This window comes from Gigantopelta aegis, chromosome 10 (assembly GCF_016097555.1).
Source record: "Gigantopelta aegis isolate Gae_Host chromosome 10, Gae_host_genome, whole genome shotgun sequence".
Lineage (NCBI taxonomy): Eukaryota > Metazoa > Mollusca > Gastropoda > Neomphalida > Peltospiridae > Gigantopelta > Gigantopelta aegis.
Window position 1 is genome coordinate 90,446,332 of NC_054708.1, and position 14,251 is coordinate 90,460,582.

Consider the following 14,251-nt stretch of genomic DNA (forward strand, 5'->3'; position numbering starts at 1 on the left):
TGAGTTCAATCTATAAGCTTATTATAATTATAACCAACTGAGTTCAATCTATAAGCTTATTATAATTATAGCCAACTAAGTTCAATATACAAGCTTATTATAATTATAACCAACTGAGTTCAATCTATCAGCTTATTATAATTATAGCCAACTGAGTTCAATCTATAAGCTTATTATAATTATAACCAACTGCGTTCAATCTACAAGCTTATTATAATTATAGCCAACTAAGTTCAATCTACAAGCTTATTATAATTATAACCAACTGAGTTCAATCTATAAGCTTATTATAATTATAGCCAACTGAGTTCAATCTATAAGCTTATTATAATTATAGCCAACAGAGTTCAATCTATAAGCTTATTATAATTATAGCCAACTCAGGTCCCGTTCAATCTAAAAGCTTATTATAATTATAGCCAAATGAGTTCAATCTACAAGCTTATTATAAGTATAGCCAACGGAGGTCCCGTTCAATCTACAAGTTTATTATAATTATAGCCAACTGAGGTCAATCTACAAGCTTATTATAATTATAGCCAACTGACGTCGCGTTCAATCTACAAGTGTATTATAATTATAGCCAACTGAGGTCAATCTACAAGCTTATTATAATTATAACCAACTAAGTTCAATCTACAAGCTTATTATAATTATAACCAACTAAGTTCAATCTACAAGCTTATTATAATTATAACCAACTGAGGTCAATCTACAAGCTTATTATAATTATAGCCAACTCAGTTCAATCTACAAGCTTACTATAATTATAGCCAAATCAGTTCAATCTACAAGCTTATTATAATTATAGCCAACTCAGGTCCCGTTCAATCTAAAAGTTTATCATAATTATAGCCAACTGAGTTCAATCTACAAGCTTATTATAATTATAGCCAACTGAGGTCCCGTTCAATCTACAAGCTTATTATAATTATAGCCAACTGAGGTCAATCTACAAGCTTATTATAATTATAGCCAACTCAGTTCAATCTATAAGCTTATTATAATTATAGTCAACTCAGGTCCCGTTCAATCTACAAGCTTATTATAATTATAGTCAACTCAGGTCCCGTTCAATCTACAAGCTTATTATAATTATAGCCAACTCAGGTCCCGTTCAATCTACAAGCTTATTATAATTATAGCCAACTGAGTTCAATCTACAAGCTTATTATAACTATAGCCAACTGAGTTCAATCTACAAGCTTATTATAATTATAGCCAACTCAGTTCAATCTACAAGCTTATTATAATTATAGCCAACTCAGGTCCCGTTCAATCTAAAAGTTTATTATAATTATAGCCAACTGAGTTCAATCTACAAGCTTATTATAATTATAGCCAACTGAGGTCAATCTACAAGCTTATTATAATTATAGTCAACTCAGGTCCCGTTCAATCTACAAGCTTATTATAATTATAACCAACTGAGATCAATCTATAAGCTTATTATAATTATAACCAACTGAGTTCAATCTATAAGCTTATTATAATTATAGCCAACTAAGTTCAATATACAAGCTTATTATAATTATAACCAACTGAGTTCAATCTATAAGCTTATTATAATTATAACCAACTGCGTTCAATCTACAAGCTTATTATAATTATAGCCAACTAAGTTCAATCTACAAGCTTATTATAATTATAACCAACTGAGTTCAATCTATAAGCATATTATAATTATAGCCAACTGAGTTCAATCTATCAGCTTATTATAATTATAGCCAACAGAGTTCAATCTATAAGCTTATTATAATTATAGCCAACTGAGTTCAATCTACAAGCTTATTATAATTATAGCCAACTAAGTTCAATCTACAAGCTTATTATAATTATAACCAACTGAGTTCAATCTATAAGCTTATTATAATTATAACCAACTGAGTTCAATCTATAAGCTTATTATAATTATAGCCAACTGAGTTCAATCTATAAGCTTATTATAATTATAACCAACTGCGTTCAATCTACAAGCTTATTATAATTATAGCCAACTAAGTTCAATCTACAAGCTTATTATAATTATAACCAACTGAGTTCAATCTATAAGCTTATTACAATTATAGCCAACTGAGTTCAATCTATAAGCTTATTATAATTATAGCCAACAGAGTTCAATCTATAAGCTTATTATAATTATAACCAACTCAGGTCCCGTTCAATCTAAAAGCTTATTATAATTATAGCCAAATGAGTTCAATCTACAAGCTTATTATAAGTATAGCCAACTCAGGTCCCGTTCAATCTACAAGTTTATTATAATTATAGCCAACTGAGGTCAATCTACAAGCTTATTATAATTATAGCCAACTGACGTCGCGTTCAATCTACAAGTTTATTATAATTATAGCCAACTGAGGTCAATCTACAAGCTTATTATAATTATAACCAAATAAGTTCAATCTACAAGCTTATTATAATTATAACCAACTAAGTTCAATCTACAAGCTTATTATAATTATAACCAACTGAGTTCAATCTACAAGCTTATTATAATTATAGCCAACTCAGTTCAATCTACAAGCTTATTATAATTATAGCCAACTCAGTTCAATCTACAAGCTTATTATAATTATAGCCAACTCAGGTCCCGTTCAATCTAAAAGTTTATCATAATTATAGCCAACTGAGTTCAATCTACAAGCTTATTATAATTATAGCCAACTGAGGTCCCGTTCAATCTACAAGCTTATTATAATTATAGCCAACTGAGGTCAATCTACAAGCTTATTATAATTATAGCCAACTCAGTTCAATCTATTATCTTATTATAATTATAGTCAACTCAGGTCCCGTTCAATCTACAAGCTTATTATAATTATAGCCAACTCAGGTCCCGTTCAATCTACAAGCTTATTATAATTATAGTCAACTCAGGTCCCGTTCAATCTACAAGCTTATTATAATTATAGCCAACTCAGGTCCCGTTCAATCTACAAGCTTATTATAATTATAGTCAACTCAGGTCCCGTTCAATCTACAAGCTTATTATAATTATAGCCAACTCAGGTCCCGTTCAATCTACAAGCTTATTATAATTATAGCCAACTGAGTTCAATCTACAAGCTTATTATAATTATAGCCAACTCAGGTCTAGTAATCCGCTGTATATATGGGGCGAGACGTAGCCCAGTGGTAAAGTCTCTAGTAATCCGCTATATATCTAGTAGGCTGTATATATGGGGCGAGACAAGTCTCTAGTAATCCGCTGTATATATGGGGCGAGACAAGTCTCAGTAGTAAAGTCTCTAGTAATCCGCTGTATATATGGGGCGAGATATAGCCCAGTAAAGTCTCTAGTAATCCGCTGTATATATGGGGCGAGACGTAGCCCAGTGGTAAAGTAGTAATCCGCTGTATATATGGGGCGAGATATAGCCCAGAGTAAAGTCTCTAGTAATCCGCTGTATATATGGGGCGACAAGTCTCTAGTAATCCGCTGTATATATGGGGGAGAAAGTCTCTAGTAATCCGCTGTATATATGGGGCGAGAGTAGTAATCCGCTGTATATATGGGTAAAGTCTCTAGTAATCCGCTGTATATATGGGGCGAGACAAGTCTCTAGTAATCCGCTGTATATATGGGGCGAGACGTAGCCCAGTGGTAAAGTCTCTAGTAATCCGCTGTATATATGGGGCGAGAGACAGTGGTAAAGTCTCTAGTAATCCGCTGTATATATGGGGCGGGACGAGACAAGTCTCTAGTAATCCGCTGTATATATGGGGCGAGACGAGCCCAAGTCTCTAGTAATCCGCTGTATATATGGGGCGAGACAAGTCTCTAGTAATCCGCTGTATATATGGGGGGACGTAGCCCAGTGACAAGTCTCTAGTAATCCGCTGTATATATGGGGGGCGTAGCCCAGTGGTAAAGTCTCTAGTAATCCGCTGTATATATGGGGGCGAGACAAGTCTCTAGTCCGCTGTATATATGGGGCGAGACAAGCCCAGTGGTAAAGTCTCTAGTAATCCGCTGTATATGGGGCGAGACGTAGCCCAGTGGCGAGTCTCTAGTAATATATGGGGCTGTATATCTAGTAATCCGCTGTATATATGGGGCGAGACCCAGTGGTAAAGTCTCTAGTAATCCGCTGTATATATGGGGCGAGACGTAGCCCAGTCTCTAGTAATCCGCTGTATATATGGGGCGAGACAAGTCTCTAGTAATCCGCTGTATATATGGGGCGAGACAAGTAGCTCTGGTAAAGTCTCTAATCCGCTGTATATATGGGGCGAGACAAGTCTCTAGTAATCCGCTGTATATATGGGGCGAGACGAGACAAGTCTCTAGTAATCCGCTGTATATATGGGGCGAGACCCAGTGGTAAAGTCTCTAGTAATCCGCTGTATATATGGGGCGAGACAAGTCTCTAGTAATCCGCTGTATATATGGGGCGAGACAAGTCTCTAGTAATCCGCTGTATATATGGGGCGAGAGTCTCTAGTCTCTAGTAATCTCGCTGTCCGCTGTATATGGGGCGAGACGTAGCCCAGTGGTAAAGTCTCTAGTAAATCCGCTGTATATATGGGGCGAGACAAGTCTCTAGTAATCCGCTGTATATATGGGGGGCGAGTAAGTCTCTAGTAATCTGCTGTATATGGGGCGAGACAAGACAAGTCTCTAGTAATCCGCTTATATATGGGGCGTAGTCTCTAGTAGCTATATATGGGGTGGACAAGTCTCTAGTAATCCGCTGTATATATGGGGCGAGACGTAGCCCAGTGGTAAAGTCTCTAGTAATCCGCTGTATATATGGGGCGAGACAAGTCTCTAGTAATCCGCTGTATATATGGGGCGAGACTTAGCCCAGTGGTAATCCGCTAGTAGTCTCTAGTATATGGGGCGAGACGTAGCCCAGTGGTAAAGTCTCTAGTAATCCGCTGTATATATGGGGCGAGACAAGTCTCTAGTAATCCGCTGTATATATGGGGCGAGACAAGTCTCTAGTAATCCGCTGTATATATGGGGCGAGACGTAGTCTCTAGTAATCCGCTGTATATATGGGGCGAGACAAGTCTCTAGTAATCCGCTGTATATATGGGGCGAGACAAGTCTCTAGTAATCCGCTGTATATATGGGGCGAGACAAGTCTCTAGTAATCCGCTGTATATATGGGGCGAGATATAGCCCAGTGGTAAAGTCTCTAGTAATCCGCTGTATATATGGGGCGAGACAAGTCTCTAGTAATCCGCTGTATATATGGGGCGAGACATAGCCCAGTGGTAAAGTCTCTAGTAATCCGCTGTATATATGGGGCGAGACGTAGCCCAGTGGTAAAGTCTCTAGTAATCCGCTGTATATATGGGGCGAGACGTAGCCCAGTGGTAAAGTCTCTAGTAATCCGCTGTATATATGGGGCGAGACAAGTCTCTAGTAAGAGACAAGTCTCTAGTAATCCGCTGTATATATGGGGCGAGACAAGTCTCTAGTAATCCGCTGTATATATGGGGCGAGACGTAGCCCAGTGGTAAAGTCTCTAGTAAGTCGCTGTATATATGGGGCGAGACAAGTCTCTAGTAATCCGCTGTATATATGGGGCGAGACAAGTCTCTAGTAATCCGCTGTATATATGGGGCGAGACGTAAGTCTCTAGTAATCCGCTGTATATATGGGGCGAGACAAGTCTCTAGTAATCCGCTGTATATATGGGGCGAGACAAGTCTCTAGTAATCCGCTGTATATATGGGGCGAGACAAGTCTCTAGTAATCCGCTGTATATATGGGGCGAGACAAGTCTCTAGTAATCTCGCTAGTATGGGGCGAGACGTATCCAGTGCTAAAGTCTCTAGTATCCGCTGGGGCGAGACAAGTCTCTAGTAATCCGCTGTATATATGGGGCGAGACAAGTCTCTAGTAATCCGCTGTATATATGGGGCGAGACGTAGCCCTCTAGTAAAGTCTCTATATATGGGGCGCTGTATATGGGGGGCGAGAAGTCTCTAGTAATCCGCTGTAATATATATGGGGCGAGACAAGTCTCTAGTAATCCGCTGTATATATGGGGCGAGACGTAGCCCAAGTCTCTAGTAATCCGCTGTATATATGGGGCGAGACAAGTCTCTAGTAATCCGCTGTATATATGGGGCGAGACGTAGCCCAGTGGTAAAGTCTCTAGTAATCTGCTATATATGGGGCGAGACGTAGCCCAGTGGTAAAGTCTCTAGTAATCCGCTGTATATATGGGGCGAGACAAGTCTCTAGTAATCCGCTGTATATATGGGGCGAGACAAGTCTCTAGTAATCCGCTGTATATATGGGGCGAGACGTAGCCCAGTGGTAAAGTCTCTAGTAATCCGCTGTATATAGTCTCTAGTAATCCGCTGTATATATGGGGCGAGACGTAGCCCAGTGGTAAAGTCTCTAGTATATGGGGCGAGATAAATCTCTAGTAATCCGCTGTATATATGGGGCGAGACAAGTCTCTAGTAATCCGCTGTATATATGGGGCGAGACGTAGCCCAGTGGTAAAGTCTCTAGTAATCCGCTGTATATATGGGGCGAGACAAGTCTCTAGTAATCCGCTGTATATATGGGGCGAGACAAGTCTCTAGTAGTCCGCTGTAGGGGCGAGTAATCCAGTGTATAGTATGGGGCGAGACTGTATAGCCCAGTGGTCTCTAGTAATCCGCTGTATATATGGGGGGGCGAGACGTAGCCCAGTGGTAAAGTCTCTAGTAATCAGCTGTATATGGGGCGTCTCTAGTAGTCCGCTGTATATATGGGGCGAGACGTAGCCCAGAGTGGTAAGTCTGTATATATGGGGCGAGAATCCGCTGTATATATGGGGACGTAGACAAGTATATATGGGGCGAGAGTAGTCCCTAGTAATCCGCTCTATATATGGGGCGAGACGTAGCCCAGTAGTAAAGTCTCTAGTAATCCGCTGTATATATGGGGGCGAGACGTAGCCCAGTGCTGTATAATGGGGCGAGAGTAAGTCTCTAGTAATCCGCTGTATATATGGGGCGAGACAAGTCTCTAGTAATCCGCTGTATATATGGGGCGAGACAAGTCTCTAGTAATCCGCTGTATATATGGGGCGAGACAAGTCTCTAGTAATCCGCTGTATATATGGGGCGAGACAAGTCTCTAGTAATCCGCTGTATATATGGGGCGAGACAAGTCTCTAGTAATCCGCTGTATATATGTCTCTAGTAAGTCGCTGTATATATGGGGCGAGACAAGTCTCTAGTAATCCGCTGTATATATGGGGCGAGACAGTGGTAAAGTCTCTAGTAATCCGCTGTATATATGGGGCGAGACGTAGCCCAGTGGTAAAGTCTCTAGTAATCCGCTGTATATATGGGGCGAGACAAGTCTCTAGTAATCCGCTGTATATATGGGGCGAGACGTAGCCCAGTGGTAAAGTCTCTAGTAATCCGCTGTATATATGGGGCGAGACGTAGCCCAGTGGTAAAGTCTCTAGTAATCCGCTGTATATATGGGGCGAGACAAGTCTCTAGTAATCCGCTGTATATATGGGGCGAGACAAGTCTCTAGTAATCCGCTGTATATATGGGGCGAGACAAGTCTCTAGTAATCCCAGGGGGTAAAGTCTCTAGTAATCCGCTGTATATATGGGGCGAGACGTAGCCCAGTGGTAAAGTCTCTAGTAATCCGCTGTATATATGGGGCGAGACATAGTCAGTGGTAAAGTCTCTAGTAATCCGCTGTATATATGGGGCGAGACGTAGCCCAGTGGTAAAGTCTCTAGTAATCCGCTGTATATATGGGGCGAGACAAGTCTCTAGTAATCCGCTGTATATATGGGGCGAGACAAGTCTCTAGTAATCCGCTGTATATATGGGGCGAGACAAGTCTCTAGTAATCCGCTGTATATATGGGGCGAGACGTAGCCCAGTGGTAAAGTCTCTAGTAATCCGCTGTATATATGGGGCGAGACAAGTCTCTAGTAATCCGCTGTATATATGGGGCGAGACAAGTCTCTAGTAATCCGCTGTATATATGGGGCGAGACAAGTCTCTAGTAATCCGCTGTATATATGGGGCGAGACGTAGCCCAGTGGTAAAGTCTCTAGTAATCCGCTGTATATATGGGGCGAGACGTAGCCCAGTGGTAAAGTCTCTAGTAATCCGCTGTATATATGGGGCGAGACAAGTCTCTAGTAATCCGCTGTATATATGGGGCGAGACAAGTCTCTAGTAATCCGCTGTATATATGGGGCGAGACGTAGCCCAGTGGTAAAGTCTCTAGTAATCCGCTGTATATATGGGGCGAGACAAGTCTCTAGTAATCCGCTGTATATATGGGGCGAGACAAGTCTCTAGTAATCCGCTGTATATATGGGGCGAGACGTAGCCCAGTGGTAAAGTCTCTAGTAATCCGCTGTATATATGGGGCGAGACGTAGCCCAGTGGTAAAGTCTCTAGTAATCCGCTGTATATATGGGGCGAGACAAGTCTCTAGTAATCCGCTGTATATATGGGGCGAGACAAGTCTCTAGTAATCCGCTGTATATATGGGGCGAGACAAGTCTCTAGTAATCCGCTGTATATATGGGGCGAGACGTAGTCTCTGGTAAAGTCTCTAGTCCGCTGTATATGGGGCGGACAAGTCTCTAGTAATCCGCTGTATATATCTCTAGTAATCCGCTGTATATATGGGGCGAGACGTAGCCCAGTGGTAAAGTCTCTAGTAATCCGCTGTATATATGGGGCGAGACAAGTCTCTAGTAATCGCTGTATATATGGGGCGAGACAAGTCTCTAGTAATCCGCTGTATATATGGGGCGAGACGTAGCCCAGTGGTAAAGTCTCTAGTAATCCGCTGTATATATGGGGCGAGACGTAGCCCAGTGGTAAAGTCTCTAGTAATCCGCTGTATATATGGGGCGAGACAAGTCTCTAGTAATCCGCTGTATATATGGGGCGAGACGTAGCCCAGTGGTAAAGTCTCTAGTAATCCGCTGTATATATGGGGCGAGCGAGTAGCCCAGTGGTAAAGTCTCTAGTAATCCGCTGTATATATGGGGCGAGACAAGTCTCTAGTAATCCGCTGTATATATGGGGCGAGACAAGTCTCTAGTAATCCGCTGTATATATGGGGCGAGACAAGTCTCTAGTAATCCGCTGTATATATGGGGCGAGACGTAGCCCAGTGGTAAAGTCTCTAGTAAGTCGCTGTATATATGGGGCGAGACAAGTCTCTAGTAATCCGCTGTATATATGGGGCGAGACGTAGCCCAGTGGTAAAGTCTCTAGTAATCCGCTGTATATGGGGGGCGAGACAAGACTCTAGACTGTATATAGACAAGTCTCTAGTAATCCGCTGTATATGGGGCGGGGCGAGACGTAGCCCAGTGTATATATGGGGCTGTAGTAGCCCAGTGGTAAAGTCTCTAGTAAGTCGCTGTATATATGGGGCGAGACAAGTCTCTAGTAATCCGCTGTATATATGGGGCGAGACGTAGCCCAGTGGTAAAGTCTCTAGTAATCCGCTGTATATATGGGGCGAGACGTAGCCCAGTGGTAAAGTCTCTAGTAATCCGCTGTATATATGGGGCGAGACAAGTCTCTAGTAATCCGCTGTATATATGGGGCGAGACAAGTCTCTAGTAATCCGCTGTATATATGGGGCGAGACGTAGCCCAGTGGTAAAGTCTCTAGTAATCCGCTGTATATATGGGGCGAGACAAGTGGTAAAGTCTCTAGTAATCCGCTGTATATATGGGGCGAGACAAGTCTCTAGTAATCCGCTGTATATATGGGGCGAGACTAGTAAGTCTCTAGTAATCCGCTGTATATATGGGGCGAGACAAGTCTCTAGTAATCCGCTGTATATATGGGGCGAGACGTAGTCCAGTGGTAAAGTCTCTAGTAATCCGCTGTATATATGGGGCGAGACGTAGCCCAGTGGTAAAGTCTCTAGTAATCCGCTGTATATATGGGGCGAGACAAGTCTCTAGTAATCCGCTGTATATATGGGGCGAGACAAGTCTCTAGTAATCCGCTGTATATATGGGGCGAGACAGTGGTAGTACTCCGCTGTATATATGGGGCGAGAAAGTCTCTAGTAGTAAAGTCTCTAGTAATCCGCTGTATATATGGGGCGAGACGTAGCCCAGTGGTAAAGTCTCTAGTAATCCGCTGTATATATGGGGCGAGACAAGTCTCTAGTAATCCGCTGTATATATGGGGCGAGACGTAGCCCAGTGGTAAAGTCTCTAGTAATCCGCTGTATATATGGGGCGAGACAAGTCTCTAGTAATCCGCTGTATATATGGGGCGAGACAAGTCTCTAGTAATCCGCTGTATATATGGGGCGAGACGTAGCCCAGTGGTAAAGTCTCTAGTAATCCGCTGTATATATGGGGCGAGACAAGTCTCTAGTAATCCGCTGTATATATGGGGCGAGACGTAGCCCAGTGGTAAAGTCTCTAGTAATCCGCTGTATATATGGGGCGAGACAAGTCTCTAGTAATCCGCTGTATATATGGGGCGAGACAAGTCTCTAGTAATCCGCTGTATATATGGGGCGAGACAAGTCTCTAGTAATCCGCTGTATATATGGGGCGAGACAAGTCTCTAGTAATCCGCTGTATATATGGGGCGAGACGTAGCCCGATGGTAAAGTATCTAGTATCCGCTGTATATATGGGGCGAGACAAGTCTCTAGTAATCCGCTGTATATATGGGGCGAGACGTAGTCTCCGCTGTATATGGGGGGCGAGAAAGTCTCTAGTAATCCGCTGTATATATGGGGCGAGACGTAGCCCAGTGGAAAAGTCGCTAGTATAAGTCTCTAGTAATCCGCTGTATATATGGGGCGAGACGTAGCCCAGTGGTAAAGTCTCTAGTAATCCGCTGTATATATGGGGCGAGACAAGTCTCTAGTAATCCGCTGTATATATGGGGCGAGACAAGTCTCTAGTAATCCGCTGTATATATGGGGCGAGACGTAGCCCAGTGGTAAAGTCTCTAGTAATCCGCTGTATATATGGGGCGAGACAAGTCTCTAGTAATCCGCTGTATATATGGGGCGAGACAAGTCTCTAAAGTCTCTAGTAATCCGCTGTATATATGGGGCGAGACAAGTCTCTAGTAATCCGCTGTATATATGGGGCGAGACAAGTCTCTAGTAATCCGCTGTATATATGGGGCGAGACATAGCCCAGTGGTAAAGTCTCTAGTAATCCGCTGTATATATGGGGCGAGACTAGTCTCTAGTAATCCGCTGTATATATGGGGCGAGACGTAGCCCAGAAAAGTCTCTAGTAATCCGCTGTATATATGGGGCGAGACAAGTCTCTAGTAATCCGCTGTATAATGGGGCGAGAGTAATCCGCTGTATATATGGGGCGAGACGTAGCCCATATCGCTGTATATATGGGGCGAGACAAGTCTCTAGTAATCCGCTGTATATATGGGGCGAGACGTAGCCCAGTGGTAAAGTCTCTAGTAATCCGCTGTATATATGGGGCGAGACAAGTCTCTAGTAATCCGCTGTATATATGGGGCGAGACGTAGCCCAGTGGTAAAGTCTCTAGTAATCCGCTGTATATATGGGGCGAGACAAGTCTCTAGTAATCCGCTGTATATATGGGGCGAGACGTAGCCCTCTCTGGTAATCCTCTAGTAATCCGCTGTATATATGGGGCGAGTATATATGGGGCGAGACAAGTCTCTAGTAATCCGCTATATATATGGGGCGAGACAAGTCTCTAGTAATCCGCTGTATATATGGGGCGAGACGTAGCCCAGTGGTAAAGTCTCTAGTAATCCGCTGTATATATGGGGCGAGACGTAGTCTCTAGTAGTAATCGCTGTATATATGGGGCGAGACAAGTCTCTAGTAATCCGCTGTATATATGGGGCGAGACAAGTCTCTAGTAATCCGCTGTATATATGGGGCGAGACAAGTCTCTAGTAATCCGCTGTATATATGGGGCGAGACAAGTCTCTAGTAATCCGCTGTATATATGGGGCGAGACGTAGCCCAGTGGTAAAGTCTCTAGTAATCCGCTGTATATATGGGGCGAGACAAGTCTCTAGTAATCCGCTGTATATATCTCTAGTAATCCGCTGTATATATGGGGGGGCGAGACAAGTCTCTAGTAAGTCTCTAGTAATCCGCTGTATATATGGGGCGAGACGTAGCCCAGTGGTAAAGTCTCTAGTAATCCGCTGTATATATGGGGCGAGACAAGTCTCTAGTAATCCGCTGTATATATGGGGCGAGACGTAGCCCAGTAAATCTCTAGTAATCCGCTGTATATATGGGGCGAGACAAGTCTCTAGTAATCCGCTGTATATATGGGGCGAGACAAGTCTCTAGTAATCCGCTGTATATATGGGGCGAGACGTAGCCCAGTGGTAAAGTCTCTAGTAATCCGCTGTATATATGGGGCGAGACAAGTCTCTAGTAATTCCGCTGTATATATAAAGTCTCTAGTAATCCGCTGTATATATGGGGCGAGACAAGTCTCTAGTAATCCGCTGTATATATGGGGCGAGACGTAGTCTCTAGTAATCCGCTGTATATATGGGGCTCTAGTATATATGGGCGAGACAAGTCTCTAGTAATCTGCTGTATATATGGGGCGAGACGTAGCCCAGTGGTAAAGTCTCTAGTAATCCGCTGTATATATGGGGCGAGACAAGTCTCTAGTAATCCGCTGTATATATAAGTCTCGCTGTATATATGGGGCGAGACAAGTCTCTAGTAATCCGCTGTATATATGGGGCGAGACGTAGCCCAGTGGTAAAGTCTCTAGTAATCCGCTGTATATATGGGGCGAGACGTAGCCCAGTGGTAAAGTCTCTAGTAATCCGCTGTATATATGGGGCGAGACAAGTCTCTAGTAATCCGCTGTATATATGGGGCGAGACAAGTCTCTAGTAATCCGCTGTATATATGGGGCGAGACAAGTCTCTAGTAATCCGCTGTATATATGGGGCGAGACGTAGCCCAGTGGTAAAGTCTCTAGTAATCCGCTGTATATATGGGGCGAGACAAGTCTCTAGTAATCCGCTGTATATATGGGGCGAGACGTAGCCCAGTGGTAAAGTCTCTAGTAATCCGCTGTATATATGGGGCGAGACAAGTCTCTAGTAATCCGCTGTATATATGGGGGGACGTAGCCCAGTGGTAAAGTCTCTAGTAATCCGCTGTATATATGGGGCGAGACGTAGCCCAGTGGTAAAGTCTCTAGTAATCCGCTGTATATATGGGGCGAGACAAGTCTCTAGTAATCCGCTGTATATATGGGGCGAGACGTAGCCCAGTGGTAAAGTCTCTAGTAATCCGCTGTATATATGGGGCGAGACAAGTCTCTAGTAATCCGCTGTATATATGGGGCGAGACGTAGTCCCTAGTAAAGTCTCGCTCGCTGTATATGGGGCGAGACAAGTCTAGCTGTATATATGGGGGGCGTAGAAAGTCTCTAGTAATCCGCTGTATATATGGGGCGAGACAAGTCTCTAGTAATCCGCTGTATATATGGGGCGAGACAAGTCTCTAGTAATCCGCTGTATATATGGGGCGAGACGTAGCCCAGTGGTAAAGTCTCTAGTAATCCGCTGTATATATGGGGCGAGACAAGTCTCTAGTAATCCGCTGTATATATGGGGCGAGACGTAGCCCAGTGGTAAAGTCTCTAGTAATCCGCTGTATATATGGGGAGACAAGTCTCTAGTAATCCGCTGTATATGGGGCGAGGCGAGTGGTAAAGTCTCTAGTAATCCGCTGTATATGGGGCGAGAGAGTCTCTAGTAATCCGCTGTATATATGGGGGCGAGACAAGTAGTAATCTAGTAATCCGCTGTATATATGGGTATATATGGGGCGAGACAAGTCTCTAGTAATCCGCTGTATATATGGGGCGAGACGTAGCCCGAGTCTCTAATCCGCTGTATATATGGGGCTAGACAAGTCTCTAGTAATCCGCTGTATATATGGGGGCGACGTAGCCCAGTGGTAAAGTCTCTAGTAATCCGCTATATATGGGGCGCTGTAATCCGCTGTATGGGGCGAGACGTAGCCCAGTGGTAAAGTCTCTAGTAATCCGCTGTATATATGGGGCGAGACAAGTCTCTAGTAATCCGCTGTATATATGGGGCGAGACAAGTCTCTAGTAATCCGCTGTATATGGGGCGAGACGAGCCAGTCTCTAGTAAGTCTGTAGTAATCCGCTGTATATATGGGGCGAGACAAGTCTCTAGTAATCCGCTGTATATATGGGGCGAGACAAGTCTCTAGTAATCCGCTGTATATATGGGGCGAGACGTA